Below are 12568 nucleotides of genomic sequence, written 5' to 3' on the forward strand. Positions count from 1 at the left end.
CGGTACTTGAGTTCTGCCTTACTTGGACAAGCATCCCACTTATGATTAACCCCTATTGCAAGCGTCCGCAACTACAAAAGAAGTATTAAGGTAAACCTAACCACAATATTAAACATACGGATCCAAATCAGCCCCTAACGAAGCAACGCATAAACTAGGGTTTCAGCTTCTGTCACTCTAGCAACCCATTATCTACTTATTACTTCCCCATGCCTTCCTCTAGGCCCAAATAATGGTGAAGTGTCATGTAGTCGACGTTCACATAACACCACTAGAGGAAAAGACAACATACATCTCATCAAAATATCAAACGAATACCAAATTCACATGACTACTAATAGCAAGACTTCACCCATGTCCTCAGGAACAAACGTAACTACTCACAAAGCATATTCATGTTCATAATCAAAGGAGTAATAATATGCATAAAGGATCTGAACATATGATCTTCCACCAAGTAAACCAATTAGCATCAACTACAAGGAGTAATCAACACTACTAGCAACTCACATGTACCAATTTGTGGTTTTGATACAAGATTGGATACAAGATATGAACTATGGTTTTGAGAGGAGATGGTGCTGGTGAAGATGTTGATGGAGATTGACCCCCTCTCGATGAGAGGATCGTTGGTGATGACGTTGGTGATGATTTCCCCCTCCCGGAGGGAAGTGTCCCCGGCAGAACAGCTCCGCCGGAGCCCTAGATTGATTCCGCCAAGGTTCCGCCTCGTGGCGGCGGAGTTTCGTCCTGTAAGCTTGCCCATGATTTTTTTCCAGGGTAAGAGCGATGATATAGCAGAAGATGGACACCGGAGGCCCACCAGGGGACCCAGGAGATAGGGGCGCGCCCTATAGGGGGGCGCCCTCCTGTCTCCTGGACAGGGTGTGGGCCCCCTGGTGTATTTCTTTCGCTCAATAATTCTTATTAAATCCAAAAAGATGTTTCGTGGAGTTTCAGGACTTTCGGAGTTGTGCAGAATAGGTTTCCAACGTTTGCTCCTTTTCCGGCCAGAATTCCAGATGCCGGCATTCCCCCTCTTCATGGTAAACCTTGTAAAATAAGAGAGAATAGCCATAAGTATTGAGATATAATGTGTAATAACAGCCCATAATGCAACAAATATTGATATAAAAGCATGATGCAAAATGGACGTATCAGAACGCATTCTTACAAAGTCATTTATGGAAGCGTCGCGGTCGGGACGTACTATCAGTGGTCAACGACGAGCTGGGAAAAAAGTCGCCCAGCTCGGCGAACAAGCGAACCAATCGTTCCCCCCACTCCAGGTGTCTAGCGATATCGTCACTAATGTTCCGGGAGGGATGGTGCCCGGTTATAACAATCTTGAAGATTACCTGCCTGACGATGTACATTATGATTTCTTGGAGGTGGACGAACACAAATACGTGTACGGGAAGCCTCTCGTCAAAGATAAAAGATCTCTACCAACGATGATGTTCAGATTCCATGATTGGTACATGAAAACCTGCAGAGAGTCTGAAGGGACGAATATTTTGACGCTGAGAGTCAGAGAGGAGCATGACCTCGTTGGAATTGAACTGTTGAATGTTCCATTTGAGGAGTTCTTCGCGTTTTTCAATCTAAAGGCCCTCGATAAATTAATGATCACTTGCTACTGCATGTAAGTACAGTACTACTTCTGTCATTAAGTCTCTATATATATGTCAACTCTTTCATTGCATGTATTTTTAATTATCCTCACTATATTATGTAGATTGAAGATCGCTGAATTGAAGAAACGATAAATCGGTGATATTGGGTTCATTAACACAAATCCGATAAATGCATGTATGGTTAGATTTCAGGCCAGAGATACCGAGGTCAAGCTGCTACAATCGTTTGTATTAAATCAAAACAAAGCTATAATACTCTTCCCTTACGAATTCAAGTGAGTGTTACTGTCTTGTGCATATTCGGTTTCCCTTATTAGTCGAGGTTATAGTAATGTAATTGATGAGTTATGCATGTGTGCGCAGCTCCACTATATTCTCCTAGAGATTAAGCTTGAGCAGGGACTAGTAACCATCTTAGACTCGAGACGAAAAGATCCCAAGGAGTATGCGGACATGACTGAAATTCTAGAGAAGTAAGTTAAATTGATCATTATCGCACCATATCGGCAACTTTTTGTTCATTTCCTGATATCAAGTTATTGTTTTCTTTGTCTGGCAGGGTTTGGAAAAAAATCACCTCAAAAACTCCGTGACTGCCGAAGAAGCTGCAATTTAGACACACGAAAGTAAGTACCATAGTAGCATGTTCCACGCATCTCCTAGTGATTCAAGCGCTAGTTTTATCAATACCATTTAGCATGCTTGCTAACTATCAATTTGATTGACCTCTATTTCTTGTAAAGTGGTTGTGGCAGGAACAAGGGAATGATTACTGTGGATACTAAATTTGCGAGTCCATCCGCCACACGACCTGTGAGCGGGGCTACTCTGACAAACAATATGAAGTGCGTAAATAATAATATTCACAATTTTATTTTATTACCATCATTTGTGTTCAGTTTCATTTATTCATATATATGTATTGACCCCCTTCTTCAAATTAGATATTTCGGATGCGGGATGAACTCCTACAACCAGATCGTATGCAAGGAATTCAAGAGGAATTGACAGCATTCTTTCTTGACCACGTGATCGCTAAAGACGGAAAATACCATGTGGACCCTAATCACCTCATTTTTAGTTAGGAGATTATATTGTAAGAGATACTTATATTATATATATGTAGCCAGTACATAGCGTCGGATAGATATACGAGAACTTGTTGTTCGACCAATCTCTCAGAGAAGGAGAGGTGGCCGACATCACTTCTCTCTGTATGCATATGTTCATGACGATCTTCTGTTTCCTTCAGTTGCTTACTAGCTAGCGTGTCTAGTCCTCTCTATACATATAGTACGTAGCGTCGACCAAGCACGGAGATAAGAGATGACACTTCTCTCTATTAATTAGCTAGCTAACACAATATATGAAACACCTAAATTAACCCCCCCCCCAAAACCCCCTAACCCCCCCCCCTTCAAAAACAAAAAAACAAAAACCCCAGCACCTGAAATGCTAACGCGTGGATGCCTATTGGTCCCGGTTGGTGCCACCAACCGGGACCAAAGGGCCTCCTGCCTAGGCTCGCCGCACCGACCACATGGAGGCCCATCTGTCCCAGTTTATGTAAGAACCGGGACTAAAGGTCTAGGGCATTAGTACCGACACTTTAGTCCCGGTTCAAAAACCGGGACAAATGGCCCTTATGAACGGGGACAATAGGTCCTTTTTTACTAGTGGTTATAGATTGTAATATACTCCAGGTGAGATTAGGATAGTTGGTGGTTCAGTCTCTATCAACATCCAGTTAGATCAGGCTAGTTGGTGGTTCAGTCTCTCTGAACATCCAATTCTAAACGAACTAAACTATGCCCTCGACAATTTTTTGGCAATTTAGTGAAGACAAGAAGGCCAGCACTGAAACTCCCACCAGAATTGAGAAAGTAACGTAACTTCATAGAGAATGTTGGGTTCGTTGTTGCATTGAATGAGCTGGAGATATTATTAAAAGCTGTACAAAAAGCAAATGTGGTAGACTGGATAAGTTTTGGTCAAGCCTTGCTACATGCCTTGACTACTATACTAATGTAATATATGAAGCTGTTTCAGGGTTGCCACACATGTTTGGATTTTCTGTCCATAGTTGCGCATTAGTCTGCGTAAAATTTTTTGTTACACAACTGTTAAACAGTTTTTATTACCACTCTTATATTGTTACATTTATTATATTTTTATTTTCTTAAATGATATGTTTTCTTTCTAAGATGAATGGTGATTTTTTTCATATGGTAGTACATGTGTTGAACGTGCACGTTTACTAGTAACAAATAAATACACTATGTGCTGGAATGAGCAGATTCGCTTGGCTTGCAAAAATGCGCTTAATTATCTTGGGAAAACTGCAACTAAATTGACGCAACAAAGAAAATCTACACATTCGTTCTTTTTTTAACGTAATACAGAGGCAACCGTTCATATATACGCGCATACACACACCCTTATGAACCCGCGCACACACACAGTATAAGCTTCAGTGTGTCATGCCGGGCCTATCCATTAGTCCCACATGGAAAGACAAATGAGGCAGGTTCCACATGGTGGACACATGAGGCAAGGCTACATAGACAACCGGGGAAGCACAGGGAAAAGGGATCAAAAGAATAGTGAATCGTCTTTGTCTTCTCATCCTCACCTCCTACTTCAGCTATCTCTCCCCTTTTGCTTGCTTATTCGTCACCCCTGATCTTCCTGTATCTCAAATTGGATCCAAATACTAGTGGAAATCCTCTTGTTCATCTCCCACATGCACTTGGGTCATGGCACAGCGGTGAATATTGTTTTATCTTCCTTGGCCATTTTCTATTTCAGTTCTCTCAAAGTATACAAGTAGGTCATTGAAGAGGCTGACAAATATAGAAGACACTGGCCTTGGAGAGACCGTGAGCTAACAAAGAAAAGCCCTCCTCACGCTGCCTGGGATCTAGGGTGTCGACCGAAGCATAAATGTGGTCTTTTTTTCAAAAAAGAGAATAATCCTTGGCCTCTGCATCAAGCAATGCACATAACCATATATTATTTATTATTCAAAATCCAGTAGCCAAACAACGTCAACCTGGGAAAAATAACAAAAAGGAAAACCCAATGCCGCATACCTTGCGACTTTAACTTCACCAGACAACCACAAACCCTATGATAAAATACAAACCAAAAATGAAAAATACATGGCTCCTACGCTACATCTTCAAGAAGGAATCTTCATACGTGCAACGATGATGGTGAATCGAACCCAAGGTTGATCTCCGGGTTTCCATTCCCAAAGTGGTTCAGTCCACCATTTTTAGCAAAGACACGCGCGTCAACATATCTTGGTAAGAGGTCTTGCGTTTCTACGTGCCAAACAAAACAATGTGCTATTAGGCATACGTATGTATTCCAACATGCATGCAGGGCTCCCTACGCCGATGTCCGGTGAATCGCTGCCAATTCTGCCCTTGTTCGCCGGTGTGGCGTCGTACTGCTTAAAGGAGGAATGGGAAGAGAGAGAGAGGACTAACGTGCGAGAAAAAAAATGTTCTTTGTGCTCCACATTGCAATTGATGCAAAGAAAGAATAAAGCCTACGTTTATTTTTTTTCCCACAAAAAGAATTTTTCTTTTGAGAAAACGAAAAGAATAAATGAACGTAGGCTTTCTTTTTAGACTTGGAGCGTAACCCCCGCTGGACACGGGGCCTGCCTACGGCCCAGATCCAAATCCAACCAGTCGGCCTGCCTACGGCCCAGATCCAAATCCAACCAGTCGGCCTGCCTACGCGAGCAAGCAAACGTAGCCTATTTATCTCCGCGAAATCACTAATTGAGGAGCACTCCCCGCAACGATTAGTCGGGGAGCGCTCCCCACGCGCCAAGTGTCACGCGTGAGCGCTCCTGAGACTTTTCCGATGCGCTCCGCGCGTGACACTTGGCGCGCGCACGGCTTCTCCTGTGATTTTCGGTTTCCGGTTTCCCTTTGTGGTTTTTCCTTTTTCACTTTAGTCCTTATACTTTTAATGTTTGGTAATACCTTTTGATCTGTTTTGATATCTTTTTCTCTCTGATGTGGGCAAATCCTCGTCGCGCATTGTTCTTTCTTTGCCGTCGTCTCCGCCCGTCGCTGCCGCTGCTCTTGTCTCGTGGTTACGGCGGCAGCTGTTCCGGCCGCCACGCTTGTTGCCTGCTCTTACGGCGGTCCTTCTTTAGCGTCGAGCGTGCTTCCCACTTCGCGAATCGTCGTTCCCTACTGGTTGCCTTCGTGGGTTCTCTGTTTCCCTTTCTCGTTTCTCTTTTTGTTCCCATTATATTTTCGGGATATGGAGATTTATGGGGTAGTTACGGGTGGGGATTACCAACACTATGAGATGTCAAGTTTCAACTGGGGTTTTGTGGGATTAGTTCTTGATAACCATTGTGTTCCTTGCAGTTATGGCTTGTCCTTTTTGTCGTATGCCTGGTGGCCCGTGTTCTTTTGTTGATTCTTCTATAGATGGATTCAGTGTGGTCTTGGATCGGCGTTGTTGGAGGCGTGTTGTAAGAAAGTCATTTTATAGTTGTTCAATTTTTTGCACACACGCTTATTTCTTTTGGTGATATCCATGTTGTTTAGATTTTGATTATGATCCTTGTTTTGATTTGTTGTGCAGTATGTTCCATGCAGTGTTAGAGCTCATCTTGCTCGTTACATCGAGGAGTGTAGGGCTTTAGCCATAAGGAGGGGTGACGAAGATATGATCTTGCTCTTCGGTGCAATAAGGGTTATTTGTATGGTGTTCTGTTTAGTCATGGTCGGGTGAGGAGCAAATTCCACGGTCCTTCCTGGGAACGATTTGTTAGTGATTATGGTGTTCGTCCTCGTGATATAATGACCATTAGACTTGAACATTATGGAACTTGGATTGGTATTGATTTTTATCGTGTTGGTCATGGAGATGCGTTGTCTCGTTTACCGTCTGTTGGTAAGGTTTATTTTTAAGGAAGTTTTTATCTTGTTTTATTGTACATTTTGATTTTTCTGTTCCCTTGAGCCTGTGTAATTATATTTTGTAGCTCTACATGGTTTGAGCGACTCTGAGAAAGAACTTGTTGGGAGTTGTTATTACACCCGTGGTGTTTTTCTTAATTATCAGCAGATGTATTTCATGAGGTGTCAACTATTTGATGATGAGTACATACCCTGTTGTCCTTTTGTTCACATGATTGATTCCATGAATGTTAATGGTCATCATATGGTCAGATTTTTTTCCATTGTTTTCTCTTTGTTTCTCTTTATTTATTTATTTTTATTACGTCTTCTACTTATAGTTTTGAATTTTTATTCTATTTCTGGTAGCTTGATGTTTTTTGTCAGGTTATTCCTGGTATTGTTGTGAGGAGTTTGAAGGAGTTTGTGACTTTTCCTAGAACTGGTGTTTTAACTCTTGGAGTTACTTTGGAATCTGGTGATGATGATATATATGTGAGCACTCCTTGCTCCTACTTTATTGGTTTGGGTAATAGAATGGTGTTCAAACAGGAAGGTTTCAGTGATTTTCTCCAGGCCTCGTCTATTCAAGTAAACAGCTTGGTGCTGATAACTTTCAAGCAGTGTGTTGGGAGGCTTGTTGTTATCTTCAATCTTCGGCCGCAGTGATGTTAGTTATAGGCTTTGAACATAATGGATTTTGTTTAAAAATATATGCTGTATAAGAGGCTTGGCTGTGCATCTCTTTTAAAGATGTTTTTTTGGACGGATGTTATTTAATTGTGGTCACAGTTATAAATACAGTAGAGGCACGTGTGTTGTTTACTCTGAGGCATGGTTGTGCATCTCTTTTATGTGAGAGGCACCTGGATTCAGCAAACGGAGGCACGTAATTGAAGTTAAAACATGGAAGGTTGTGTGGAGGCACGTAGAGTTACTGTGGGTTTCATGTGAGGCACGTGGTTTGAGCAAAAAGAGGCATGGAATTGCAGTCAGTACAGGCACGGTTGTTTCGAACACAGGTATACTGAGAGGAACGTGTGTGCAATACCAAAGTTACATGGGCGATGACGCGTGCCGGACACATAGAGATACTGTGGGTTTCACCTGGACGAAGATCGACGCTTCAACATTAATCTCCAGGAGACCTTCGATGTTGAAACGGTACGCAATGACGATAAGTGTTTTTTTCGTAATTAAGCATGACTTCAACTATTTCAACGTGTAATTTTCATCTTTTACAATTCGAGTAGCTTATCCCATGCCATGCAAGACACTATGTCTTGGAGAGGATGGGTTTTGAAGACCATGAAAGTTTCAAAACAAAGAAAAATCACCTAAGGACCCATCATGATATGGATTTTGAAGTAAATCTATACAATTCTCAGAGTGTAACCCATTTTGGTTGCACAAATTAGGAAGCACTTTGCAAGATGTATGGTTTTTATGAGGGTATGCTTGTCACCATGGATCTTGGTGATACTGACATCGACCAAGACAATATGGACATTTGGGTCCTTGTTGACACGCTTTCAATTCTACCGCTATGTGAGTTTCTCAAACATAGTTACTAACTAATTTATATTGTTTATTTCAAAATAGTTGATAGCTTATTTCCATTGACAGCTTATTTTCATTCTTCAAACAGTGTGCGGAAGATGGTAGAAAAACCCACTACACCAATGACTCAGAATTAACCTATAAGAAGAAAAATCATCTGATCGCATTTTGTACAGATCTTGAGAATTACAATATCTATTATAAAACTCCTCCACATTATGGTCAATACGTGCCACTAGTGCATGTGTTGAACCACGGTAACATCCATGGAGATGTCATGGTAAGATTTTTTTACTATTACGACATCCGTGCATCTTTTTGTATAAATTCTTCTAAAACTGAACTACATTGCTAACTACGAAGTTATTATTATGTTTTTCAACAGAAAATCCCAAAGGATTGTGTGCCTCATCTGATGTATTAGAATGGTCGCCTTGATGTTTTGAACATACGTCCAGGTCATCCTACGAATCTCACCTGTCCATATCGGATTTCTAAAATCAGTGAAGACATGAAAATCAAAGAATGGAAAAAATCTATGGAGAGTTGTAAGGAGGTACTTGGAAACAACATTGTGCGAAAGGCAAGAATTAGAGACAAGATAATCTCCATTCCCCATAATGGAGACTCAGGGCCCATCTTGTTTTATGATATTTTACCTAAGAGAAGGTAGTAGGTCCTATGAGAGAGAAATACGTCCTAAATACAATGTGTTATTATGTGGTACAATGTGTTAGAGTTGATGACGATGAGGAGTTGTGATTATGACTAGTGACCAACTTGCTATATGATGTCTCACTGATGAAAATGATGATCATGAGTAGGTGTTATATGATGTCTCACTGATGAAAATGATGATAAGTTGTTAATGATATGATGATGATGATATTTATTATATCATTGGGTGAAAGAACCGTGGACTAGTTACATCCACTTGAAACTAGTCCACGGTTCTTTCACCCAGTGATGTAATAACTCATTATGATGTAAAAGAAACTCTAAATTGCTGATGTATGAAAACTTGTATAAATGTGTATGAATACAACATGAAATAAAAAGAAATATAATACGGAATGTTAGTAGTAGCGCGGGCTGTGAGAGGTGCTACTAGTAGTTACGAGTAGCGTCTTTTCAGAGAAGCGCTACTACTAAGTGGATATAGCTGTAGCGTGGTTCAGCCCACGCTACTGCTAAGCTTTAGCTGTAGCACCGTACTAGTAGCGCCGCCACCCGCGCTACTAGTATGCCTAAAGCCCGCGCTACTGCTAGGCTTTTACCTAGTAGTGAACTTGGTGTAAGGAGAGCCATTATGCTTAATAACAAGGCCCTTTTGAAAGCTTTCAGTTGCAACCGCTCAAAGGTACACACCATCTGGTTCCTTGTAACACAGAAGTGTTTCTCACATCTGATTGATCATTCTGTATATTCTTAAGTAGTATTAAATTGCCCAACATTGTAAATATAATTTTGGATGGTACATTAGGGTGCTGATAAGGAGTTTATGGGCGCTCTCCAAAATGTCAGTATGATACAACCCTGAATATATTTGTTGGCATTTACTTTGAGCACATAAATATGAGTTTGTGACTGTAGATGATCAGGCATCAAAATTGTGCTCCCATGGATGTACAACCATAAAAAGGATGAGCAAAATTGTGCACTAAAACCATAAAAAGTTATCTTTTGGGTAAGTTGTACTTGAGCTCCCATGGCCAAGGATGTACACCCATCATCCAAGCCATCCACACTATGAGTATGTGACTTTAGATAATCAGAGATTAAAACTTGTTCATACAAAGATTTTGAATGTGAATTATTGGACTCTCTGCATATTGTTGCATCCAAACTTGTTGTTTGTATTGTAAGTTCATGAAGAGCTTAATTAGTCCATTTTGTAATGGAATGTAGTTTAAGACTAAGTGTTGGAGTGAATATGTTAATGAGAGGTTTGTCCCTTTAACCTCAACATGTTTTTTGTACATTACTTACTGAGTTTTACCTCTTATTTTGTAGGTGATCTAGAATTATTACAGGTACTAATGAAGTAGTTCCCACTAGGTGGACTTGCTAGAAATGGAGAAGCATGCTGATAGGCTTCTTAGGTGAGCATATCAAGCTTTGAAGTTCTTAGTTATGCCGACTGCTATTATCTTGGGGTCGCCTTGCAATATTTTAGAATATTGCATTTTTTTTCTGGACCTTTTATACAGCCTGGCCATGAATTTTGCTTTTAAATGCTCCTGATGAGTGTGTTAAGACTTGCCCTTACATTCATGATTATTCACCCTTCAATTAGAGGGACATGCCAATCCACTTTACATCTACCAAAAAAAGAGTGTTTTCACATAGCCTTACAACTGACATGCATTTTTTCTTATAATTTAACCTTTTTGGTTAGGTTACTTTTTGAAACATGTCACAGTGAAGACAATGTCTTCATAGAAAGGTGATATATTCATTTGGCATTGGAAAATCACGTAACTGACGTTATCTTTGTTACAGAGTGCCTATCTTTGTTGCATAGGATCCATTCTTCAGCGGCGGATCGTTCTACCATTCGCGCAGTGCTCTCTAATATTAAAATTGCGGCTGGTGCCTTCAATTCGGTGACCTTTAAGCACGTACATCGGCATTTGAATATTGCTTCTCATTTGTTAGCTAGAGCTTGTACGTATTCAATTAGTCCATGTGTTTTCTATTCTGTTCTGGATTTCATCCGAGGAACTATGTGTAATATTGTTGAGTAGTCAATAAATTTGATTTTCTCTCAAAAAAGAAAATGAATTTATAATGAGAGTTAACTTCTAATTTGGTCTAGCTATAGAATTACTGAAGATGGACTAAGGCCCTTTTGGTTCAGCTTTTATCAACGGATTCCGCTGCCGCGCAGCAGAATCTGAAGCAAAGGGCGAACCCAGCGGAATCCGATTTCAGAAATCCGCTGCCAAAATCTGAACCAAAAGCGGAAGCAGCCCAGGACATGCTTTCCAAAATCTGATTCCGCTGCGGGTCAAAATTTGAAAAAGCTGTATCAGTTGGTTTGTCAAATGACCTGTATCTTTTTCACATCAGATTTTCTACAGCTGTTTTCCACAGCAAATTCTTCACAGCTGCTTTTAGAAATCCACAGCCGAATCAAACAGGGAGTAAGAGTTGTGCCTTTTTAGTTAGCATCAATTTATATAGTAGGTTGGTAAGATGGGAGAATGTTACAGATTGTAATATACTCCAGGTGAGATCATGATAGTTGGTGGTTCAGTCTCTATCAACATCCAGTTAGATCAGGCTAGTTGGTGGTTCAGTCTCTATGTACATCTAATTCTAAACGAACTAAACTATGCCCTCGACATTTTTTTGGCAATTTAGTGAAGACAAGAAGGCCACCACTAAAACTCCCACCAGAATTGAGAAAGTAACATAACTTCATAGACAATGTTGGGTTCGTTGTTGCATTGAATGAGCTGGAGATATTATTCAAAGCTGTACAAAAAGCAAATATTGTAGACTGGATAAGTTTTGGTCAAGCCTTGCTACATGCCCTGACTACTATACTAATGTAATATATGAAGCTGTTTCAGGGTTGCCACACATGTTTGGATTTTCTGTCCATAGTTGCGCGTTAGTCCGCGTAAAAATTTTTGTTACACAATTGTTAAACATTTTTTATTACCACTCTTATGTTGCTACATTTATTATATTTTATTTATTTTAATGATATGTTTTCTTCCTAAGATGAATGGTGATTTTTTTTCACACAGTAGTACATGTGTTGAACGTGCACGCTTACTAGTAAGAGCGTCTCCAACAGGTTGTATGTTAGTCTTGTTGGTAAAATGTCCATGTCATCAACCAACAACCTATCATACAACTACTCCAATAGATTGTATGTAAGCTATCCAGTAGATGGTAAGAAAATAAATGTGACTGCTCTCTATTTCACCTTGGAGCTTGTGGAAAGGTTGTTGGTTAATCTACATACAACTTTGCTCTCTCTCCATATTTATTACATGCCACATCATCACTGTGTCCTAGGTAGCAAATTAACAAACACCTATCTTACGACTGTTGGAGATGCCCTAACAAATAAATACACTATGTACCGGAATGAGCAGATTCGCTTGGCTTGCAAAAATGCGCTTAATTATCTTGGAAAAACTGCAACTAAATTGATGCAACAAAGAAAATCTACACATTCATTCTTTTTTTAACACAATATAAAGGCAATCACTCATATATACGTGCATCCACACACCCTTATAAACCCGCACACACACAGTATAAGCTTCAGTGTGTCATGCCCGGCCTATCCATTAGTCTCACATGGAAAGACAAATGAGGCTGGTCCCACATGATGGACACATGAGGCAAGGCTACATAGACAACAAGGGAAGCACATGGAAAAGGGATCGAAAGAATAGTGAATCGTCTTTGTCTTCT

Source organism: Triticum aestivum, chromosome 2B (genome assembly GCF_018294505.1).
Source record: "Triticum aestivum cultivar Chinese Spring chromosome 2B, IWGSC CS RefSeq v2.1, whole genome shotgun sequence".
NCBI classification, from domain to species: Eukaryota; Viridiplantae; Streptophyta; class Magnoliopsida; order Poales; family Poaceae; genus Triticum; species Triticum aestivum.